Genomic DNA, 8,438 nt, shown 5'->3' with positions numbered 1-8,438 from the left:
ATGACTTCAGAGATATAACATTAATAGCAGCCCCCCCCCACTTAAAAATTGTTCCAGCACCACTCTCTCTGCCCCTCCAGTAACTTACCTGCCTCTCATTGAGAGGGTCAAGCATCTGTCCTCAGCGATGGGGTCAGTGACATCATTGGTACCGCGCACGTTATTACCCTAATACTTGGTTCCATGGAACCCCCTAGGTCAATAAATCGTTGACAGTGCACCCTTTGAGGCGACACAGGCCATGGCTAAGCGGGCGGGTGGGTGAAAGATGAAAGTGGCAACTGGTCCAGTCACATTTCAGAGCCTTCTTCTGGGGTCACGCCTCAGACGGAGGTTCACTCATGCCTCGAGCTCTGAAATAAGAAACTCAGGCAGACCTGCAGCTTGAGACGTGTAACGAGGGTATGTGAGGTACTGAGTTTTTCCTGTGAGAGCACTTAGGCAATGGGCGGGCTATTCCCAAACAGGTGTCTTTTTGGCAGCATCCGAGGTCTGCTTCAGTTTAATAATTACTCAGAAATTGTGAGAGTGAATGCTAGTGAGGTTTTGCTACTGACCACTTAAGCCAACATTATCGTGACGAGGTGGCCGAGTGGTTAAGGCGATGGACTGCTAATCCATTGTGCTCTGCACGCGTGGGTTCGAATCCCACCCTCGTCGGCAACTTTTGTTACTTCATTGAAATCTCATACACTTGCTGTACATTCCAATGAGAAGGAAAAAGGAAGGTTTTAAAACTTGACAGAATGCACAGGACCGTCCACCTTGCAGATTACAGCAAAAAAGAGCCACGTGCTCTCATACACGGGTTCAGCCTGACACTGACTGACCAGGGGCGGTGGGTGACATTTCAAAGTGGTGGGGCGCTAAGTGATGTGCATACAGCACCACAGCGAGCGAGCGAAGCGAGCGAGCCTGAACCCCAAAAGGGGGTCTTGGGGGGATAACCCCCCCCAAGAAAATTTTGAAAAAAAAGAAGAAAAATCATGCATTTTCAAGCAAATTTGAGAAAGCAGGAAGGTTAATAAAGCAATTGTGAAAGTGCAGTTATTACATTAATAGATGGCATAACATAGGTAGCAGCTTATTCAGTATAACCACAGAGCTTCATACATTCTGTCCTATTACGCTCAGCTGATGAATTCAGACTATAAGACTTTCATGAAAATCTCAGCTCTAAGAGCAGAAGAAGTTGCACAGCAGTTGGGAAACAGCCTTCACAAAGCATTGGGAATATGAGTGGCAATTACGTGAAAGCAAACTGAAAGCAGCATCAAGTAGTAACTTAAAGCAATGCATCCAGCAAAACAGTGCATGCAGTCAACCATACAAAAGTAAACTAAAGCAAGTGTGAACCTGTGAACCTTCACTTTGAAAGCAGGGTGCTAGTCAATAGGCCAGTCACATACATTTAAACTGAAGAAGAGTACACCTCAGCATGCAGGCACCAACATAAAAGCACCAAGCAAGTCTAACAGTTTAATGAAAGAAAAAATAAAGCAATACTTCCAGCAAACTAGACAGTGACTCAAAAAGTAAACTGAAGCAAGTGCACACTGAAAGGAATGCGCAGTCATAAGTCAGACATTCACATAAAAGCAACTTACCAAGACACCCAATCAATTACATGGGAAAAAAACTTGAGCCAATGCACCCAGAAAACCAGACCAGTACACCAAAGCATCCCACCCCTGATAGGATGGCAGCTGTGCTCTTAGGGTCACCTCTCAGTTTTTTTGGCAGGGTTGAGCACCCCCCAGTTTTATGCCCTGTGCGCCTGAAGGGGAGACAGGCAAAAGGGGTCATAATGGGACATCTGGCACAGCCACTTTGTAATCGAGGTCACCCACCCAGCTCAAGACTGAGTTACAGGCTGATATTAAATCTTTAAACAACCACAAGGGTCTCCAGCTAGTTGGTTCTTGAGCCAAAAGAGTCCTCAGCTCACAGGGAGTCTTTACATCGCGCCTGAGAAGACATGACAATGTCCCTTAACACCTTCAATGCTACAGGGTATTTTTCTCCTGTGCTGATTGATTGATAATCCCATTGTTCATGACAAGGTCAGCTCGTCATAAGCACAGCTCCAGTGGTACTGCATGACGAGCTGACCTTGTCATTAGCATAGAAGGGGTTAATCCGGAGCAACTGTGGGGACTGGTCTGGGTCTGACTTGGTACATCAGAACTGCCCCATACCTTACTGCATTAAAAACATTCAACAGTTTCTGGAGTGAGCCACTTGTACAAGTGGGCATAAGTACACCGAAACTCTGGAACTGTCACAAGTAAGCAATCTGAAGTCTTGGCAGCTGTAAATAAACACTTTGACTGTCAGATCACCAATTAGAAATTAAAAGGCTTAAAAGCTCACAAAAAGCAACTTAATTACTCCAAATGTGAAATGTCACTTCAGACCAGCTTTCGCCTTTCCCTTTATTTTCACTCTACACACTCCAGCAGGCTGCAATCACCAGGGAGGAACACATCCAGCTTACAATTTGACTTCCCAACAATAAAACCAGCAATTTACAGAGTATTGGGTTGTGACAATCAAGGGTTCACCGGTTTGGACAAATGCCAAACACCTTCACAAGCTTTCATACAATGAAATCTCCTAGCTTTCCCAGACTACAGCCTTCAATATTTATGCTGTTCGCACGCCATATGCAGAGCTCTTTTATCATGCACAGAAGATGGTGCAGTCCTGTCACATACACACAGTCCAAGCACTGAAGAAACATTGTTTGAGCTTCGAGAGATTACTATTGAATTCCAGTGACATCTACATTCCTTCCAAATTGTTATGAAAAATGTGAAATAAAGGTGCTGCCAGCTCAAACACATTTTGTCAGTAAGCCTTTAAATTATCTTAATCAACAGAGAGCGAGGCTAAGACTCGGACAACACTCAGTGCTTTTTCTTGAGTCTCCATTTCACATTGTTATCGTGTGCTACATGTATACATATTTATGTACAGACTATAGCTCCGTACAGTGAAAATATGTATACATGTAGCACACATGGCTAACTGGAGGTCCGTGAAAAAAGTCAAAAAAGCACTAAGTGCTGTTCGAGTCTCAGCGCCGGCTCTAATAGATCCTGTGATTCGGGGCAAATCGCTTCGCCTTGTGGTGCTTACAAACCTCTGAGCTAGTGTAATGTAGCCAGGGTGGGTGCACAGGTAATACCCACCAAAACCTTTGGGTCGAGTTTGCAAAACAACAAACTCTCCCGAGAGAACACCACGAGGCTGTTAGACTGCACGGCTTAAATAGAAAATGCCTGGGCTACCAACTGTACTCTGTTGGACCTCACCTGTGTCCTCTATATACATAGGGAAGGGATACACATGGATATACTCTAAGAATTACATAGAAATGGAAGAGTAGAGTTTTGGCCGGGGCTGTGCGGGGAGGGGGGGGGGGGAATCTAAAGGATACAAGGTTGGCAACCTGCCCATGGCGGGCTACTGTCACAAGCACAAGGAGGGCCTAAATCCACGGTATTTCCGGCTGCCTCGGTGACACTTGCTACGTTGCTTTTTAGGTCTTGCGTTAGCCAAGAGCTTTTAATTTAAATTTAAAAAAAATATATATCAGACAAATGTAACTCCTTAGCTGCAAAGACACGGGCCCTGTCGGTGACCCTTCATATAGACAGGGGGTCACCTCTCACAGGGATTAACTCTTAACTCACGCAAGAGCCCCTCACGCAAACGTAAGGATTTTATGGGGGCACCACGCACCGAAATCGTGACCCTCGCACCGATAACGAGGGCTTTTTTTAAGGCCAATGCAGCTCCCAGGGTCAGCCCCCCTCCCCCCCCCCGCGCCCGCAAAAAACACAGACAAAAGCATTCCCATACAGACAGGGTAATCCCTCACCAGTCAATGCCCACTCGGCAGACAGAGCCCCTACGCCCCAATGGACGCACCGCTGCTGCAGAGGGGCCCTACTCTGGATTTAATCCGGAGCTCTAAGGCCTGAGTACAGCTCGGGGGCCTGTGTTAAGCCCCTGCTCTCTAGTGTCCTCTGGGAATCTCATGTCTGCTAATCTGCCACCGATAAAAGCCCACTTTCTCCACGTTCCTTGTTTGCTTATTTCCCACTGCAGTATTGCCTCACTAGCATCTCCTCTAATACTTAGACAGTCAATGGCCAAAGTCAGCTTCTTAATGTGGGGGGGCCCTTTACGATCCCCCTTTGTCCTCCCTTCTCTCACCATGATTCGCGCAACGCGCAATTGTATCCTTTCCCTAGGCCTGATTTAATTTTGTGTATCCTTTCCGTGCCACGAAGACCGCATTCTGCTGCTCCTGGGAACTTGCTCTTAGGAATGGGCCTCCCCTCGCTCGCTCTGACTGGACTCAGGGCATCCCCTCCGCGTGGCTCTTCCGGAGGCTGCCTGGCATAGTAGCATGGCATATCCTGCCTTAAGACTCTACTGCACCTTCCACCTCTATTTCAGTAGGTGCCATCCGATGGGGGTCCTTCTTGCGTGCTGTCCCTGTGGCTGCTTCCTACCTTACCAGGTGCCCTCCGTTCCTGCCTCTCCTCTCCCCACCAACCGATCGCCTCTTGGCGCGGGCTTTTAACTTCAGGCCGCCTGCTGCCCCGTTTTCCCCTGCATGGGTCGCAGTTCGTGCTTCTCTGCCTCCTGATGTCAGTTTGCTGTGCCGCCTTCGCTCTTGGCATCTAGTTAATTCTTGTGCTCGGGTGTGGTCCAGGCCATGCTCGTCCTCACTTTCTCTGCTCTCTCCCTGACCTCCGTAGTTTCCGGCGATCTCTCCTCATCCCTGGATTGTTTTACTGGAGCGCGCCGATGCAGATCTTTCGTACCTTCCTTCCATTCATCTGCTTTCCGGCTCTGCTCTGCTCTTCCCTAGCAATTCATTACGAGTGCAGCTCTCTCAGCTCCCTCCTGTTAGCGTCCACCCTCAGTCTCAGGGTGTCGCCGCTATCTTTCTCCGCAGTGTCCGCAGCCTTCGGGCGATATTTCGGTGGTATCACGGCACCAACACCGCTCCCTGAGACCCCTGAGGAGTCGCACTAGCGTCCCTTTCCTTTATGGAGTCTCCTACTCTGTTATAGTGCTGGCCGGTATCGAGGTGGGCAGATGGGAGCGGGGATACGAACTACACAGCACATTTTACAAGCACTTTAAGTAATGCAGCCTGGTGCAGTCTTTTTAAGACACGTAAACCAGACCAAATAAAGCATTATTATTGTAATGAAATTATCATTATAATCCACAATATGACAATTGCGGGGGGTTGGAGGGGGGACCGGGGAATTAGAATAATGAAGGGAAAACTTACCTGACCGCCGATCAGCGCCGCCTGCATCTTCTAAGTTCTGGGACCTTGGCGCCTTCACTGGAGCGGAAATCCCGCCCTCCGTCCTCAGCCAATCCTGGCAATCCTGGCGCTGGAGCAGCGCCAGGATTGGCTAGAGAGGCACATTTGCTGCTCGCCCTGTCGCCCTTTGGAAACCCGGGCTGTGGCAGCAAACAAACACCCCTGGGTCCCGCTGGGGAACTTACAGTGCGCATGCTTGAGAAAGTTGCCAACTTTCGCAAGAATGCGCACTGTAAATTCCCCAGCGGGACGGCCTGCTGCAGCCTGAGTGTGGACTGTCACTCAAGCTGCAGCAGGCCACCCCCCCTGTGCAATTCCTGCCGGCGGCTGATCTGTTGCAATGCTAGAAGATTAGCCGGCGGCCGCGATGCGGGTCCATGGTGGCTGGCGGGGCTACGCCCCTACGCCCCAATGGACGCACCGCTGCTGTGACTGACCTTTGCAGCCCTCCTGTTAAATGTTAACACACGAGGCATTCTAAAGTGGTGGAGTGCTTGCTTACAGGGTGGCAGCGAATGAAATGATTTACCCTGGAGTTTTTGCCCCAACAGTGGCAAGCTGAAAGTAAACTCCTCTCTCTCCAGCAGGCGGGAAAATAGCCGCTCGAGGAAGGAGGCCTTACAATTCTATGTCAGTCCACGGAGGCTCAGATTATGCTTCTCTTCACTTTACTGACAAAAACAGCAGCCAATAAAAACTTTAAACTGGCATCACCCCGGAAGGACAACCCCCTCCAACAGTCTGCACCAATCACTATCAAGTCCATGATATAATTGTCCATGTTTAACCATACGACCTCCTCTTTCTTTGCTGCTGCAGCAGCGAGTTAAGTGCCCTTTACGTTACTACTTTGTGGTGGTTAATTGTTTAAGGGCGGTGGTTGTTAACGGCGCGTGAGTGTGCCCGTATTGTTATTGTTACTGAGCGTGTCCTTGCTCTTATGGTTACAGTGTTATTTATGTCTTTCTAGGCTCATTTGCGAATGCTATTGTTTCCGTTGTGTTATTTGTGCCCCACACGTTTCTTTCCTTTTATTGGTGAATGCTATGGTTCCCGTGGTGTTATTTATGCCCCACGCGTTTATCTCCGTTCATCCGTTTGAGGGGCGCGAGTCGGAGCGCGAGTCCGGCGTGAGATTCGCTCGGTAGGGGGCGGTGGAGCAGGAGGGAACAGACGCGAGACTCTCGCGCACAGGAGGCAGTCGAGTTCGGCCCCACACGCGGCGCACATGCGCGAGGAGCCGACTTTCGTTTTAGGCAGTACCGGCTCCTCGCACATCGCGCGCCTTTAGGCTGCATAAACTCCTGGTCTCATCGAACGCTTACCGGAGCGTCTCCGGATCAGAGCTCAGCTCTAGGGGAGATTTGGTGTGCATAAAGGGGTCTCCTTCCACCTGGAACTTTGCCTCATTGAGGGTTGAACATTTGGTATTACAGTGTGTGTGTGTGTGTTAGAGGCACCCCTGGGCTACTCCCCCCTAGAAGTTCCTCCACACCTCCCTGCTTTAGAGCTATGGCGTACTACGCCGAGGAGGATAACCAATGGGCAGATTATAACGAATATGATGAATATGAGCCACAAGAAGAACACTTGGAGGAAAATTTGGTAGAGGCCCTTGATACCCATGTCCAAGGGTCGGTGAATGATGCACTGGTCAAGGCTCTCAAACCTTTTGCTAAACCCCTTAGGAATTAGGGCAAGAGAAAGTTTAAATCAGCCCGCAAGGGCGATACTTCTTCTCACTCCTCGGCCCAGGTGTTGGCTCGGATGGCCAGGAATGTCATGAAAGATCATGGATCAATGGCGAACGACACGTCTGGGGATTCTTCCCCGACCCCGCCTGACACCTCGGACTCAGAGGTGGAATCGGTAACTGTCAGAAAGAGATCTAAAAAGGTGAAACACGCCTCTAAAGAGCTTGATAGTCAGGTGCCAAAGAACCTTCTTTTTAACCCTAACAATATTGTGCACCCTAGGTCCACAGAATGGGTTCCGTGCCCAGAGGTGGCACAGTATGTGGAAAACAACCTGCGACAAGGTTTCGACGGTGGGGTGAGAGCCACACTGCGATCTGAATGCCCCAGACCATCCTTGACAGGGAAGGTAGCTGATACGCCAGACTTGGATCCTACAATGGCGGCGTTTATGAGGAGGTTAGCGAAGGATCCAAAGAAGGGGCTGGATAGAGCATGGCGGGGTGTTCAGGACAAAATGTTGGATGTCACGGGACCCCTCACGAAGATTCTGGACACAGCAGTTAAGGCAAAGGATAATAAGGTGCCACAGGATGTATCGGAGGTTCTAGAATGGGCACAACGTGCCATGTGCTTCGTGGGGAATGCGAACGTGGCCCAGTCTACGGAGCGGAGACGCTCTTTTCTTATGAGACTAGATTCCCAACTGGCGGAAATGGCCCCTTCCGAACCAGGTCTCCAGGCTAATGGTATGCTTTTCGGGGACAAATTTGTTAAAGAAATGGGCAAGTACGTTGCCACCTTCTCCGCACTAGACAAGGCGCAGTCAAACATCAAAAGAGTATTGCACACTGGTGTTTTTGATAGGGCCGGACGCCCACGAGGTCGAGGGTCCGGCCGAGGTTATGCACAGGCCTCGCGTGGAGCAGATCAGAGAGGCAGAGGCAACCGACGTCCCAACTTCTACCCCTCCCGCGATAGAGGAGGTCGAGGCAAGGGGCAGAGAGGAACCTATCGTGGACAGCAGAATAATTCAGGAGACTACTCCTATTCAGGTACGACTTCTATGCCCGTCAGAACATATGGTGGGAGGCAGACTGTCTCTTTTTCTCCACAGGTGGCGACTGCTCACGAACGACCCTTGGGTGTTACAAACAGTACAGGGTTTTCACATAGAATTCTATGCTTCCCCGGTACAACGGCAGAGGCCGGATCCCCTTTATTTTTCCCAAACAGAGCAGAGTTTCATCGACGCAGAGATATGCTCCCTGCTCCAGAAGGGAGCGATTGTGGAATCCACCCCACACGATTTAGGCTTCGTAAGCACCGTCTTTGTGGTTCCCAAGAAGGACCAAGGGTATCGGCTGGTGTTGAACCTCAAAGAG

General features: G+C 49.8%; 1 non-coding gene across 1 annotated transcript; it reads left to right on the top strand.

Moving 5' to 3' along the window:
- Positions 1-578: 578 nt before the first annotated feature.
- Positions 579-660, top strand: TRNAS-GCU (transfer RNA serine (anticodon GCU)). The gene has a single exon. It is a non-coding gene; the product is annotated as a tRNA-Ser (tRNA).
- The last annotated feature ends 7,778 nt before the right edge of the window (positions 661-8,438 follow it).

Source organism: Lissotriton helveticus, chromosome 12 (genome assembly GCF_964261635.1).
Source record: "Lissotriton helveticus chromosome 12, aLisHel1.1, whole genome shotgun sequence".
Taxonomy (NCBI): domain Eukaryota; kingdom Metazoa; phylum Chordata; class Amphibia; order Caudata; family Salamandridae; genus Lissotriton; species Lissotriton helveticus.
The sequence above is the reverse complement of the archived record's forward strand: the minus strand, read 5'-3'. Positions and strand labels throughout refer to the sequence as shown.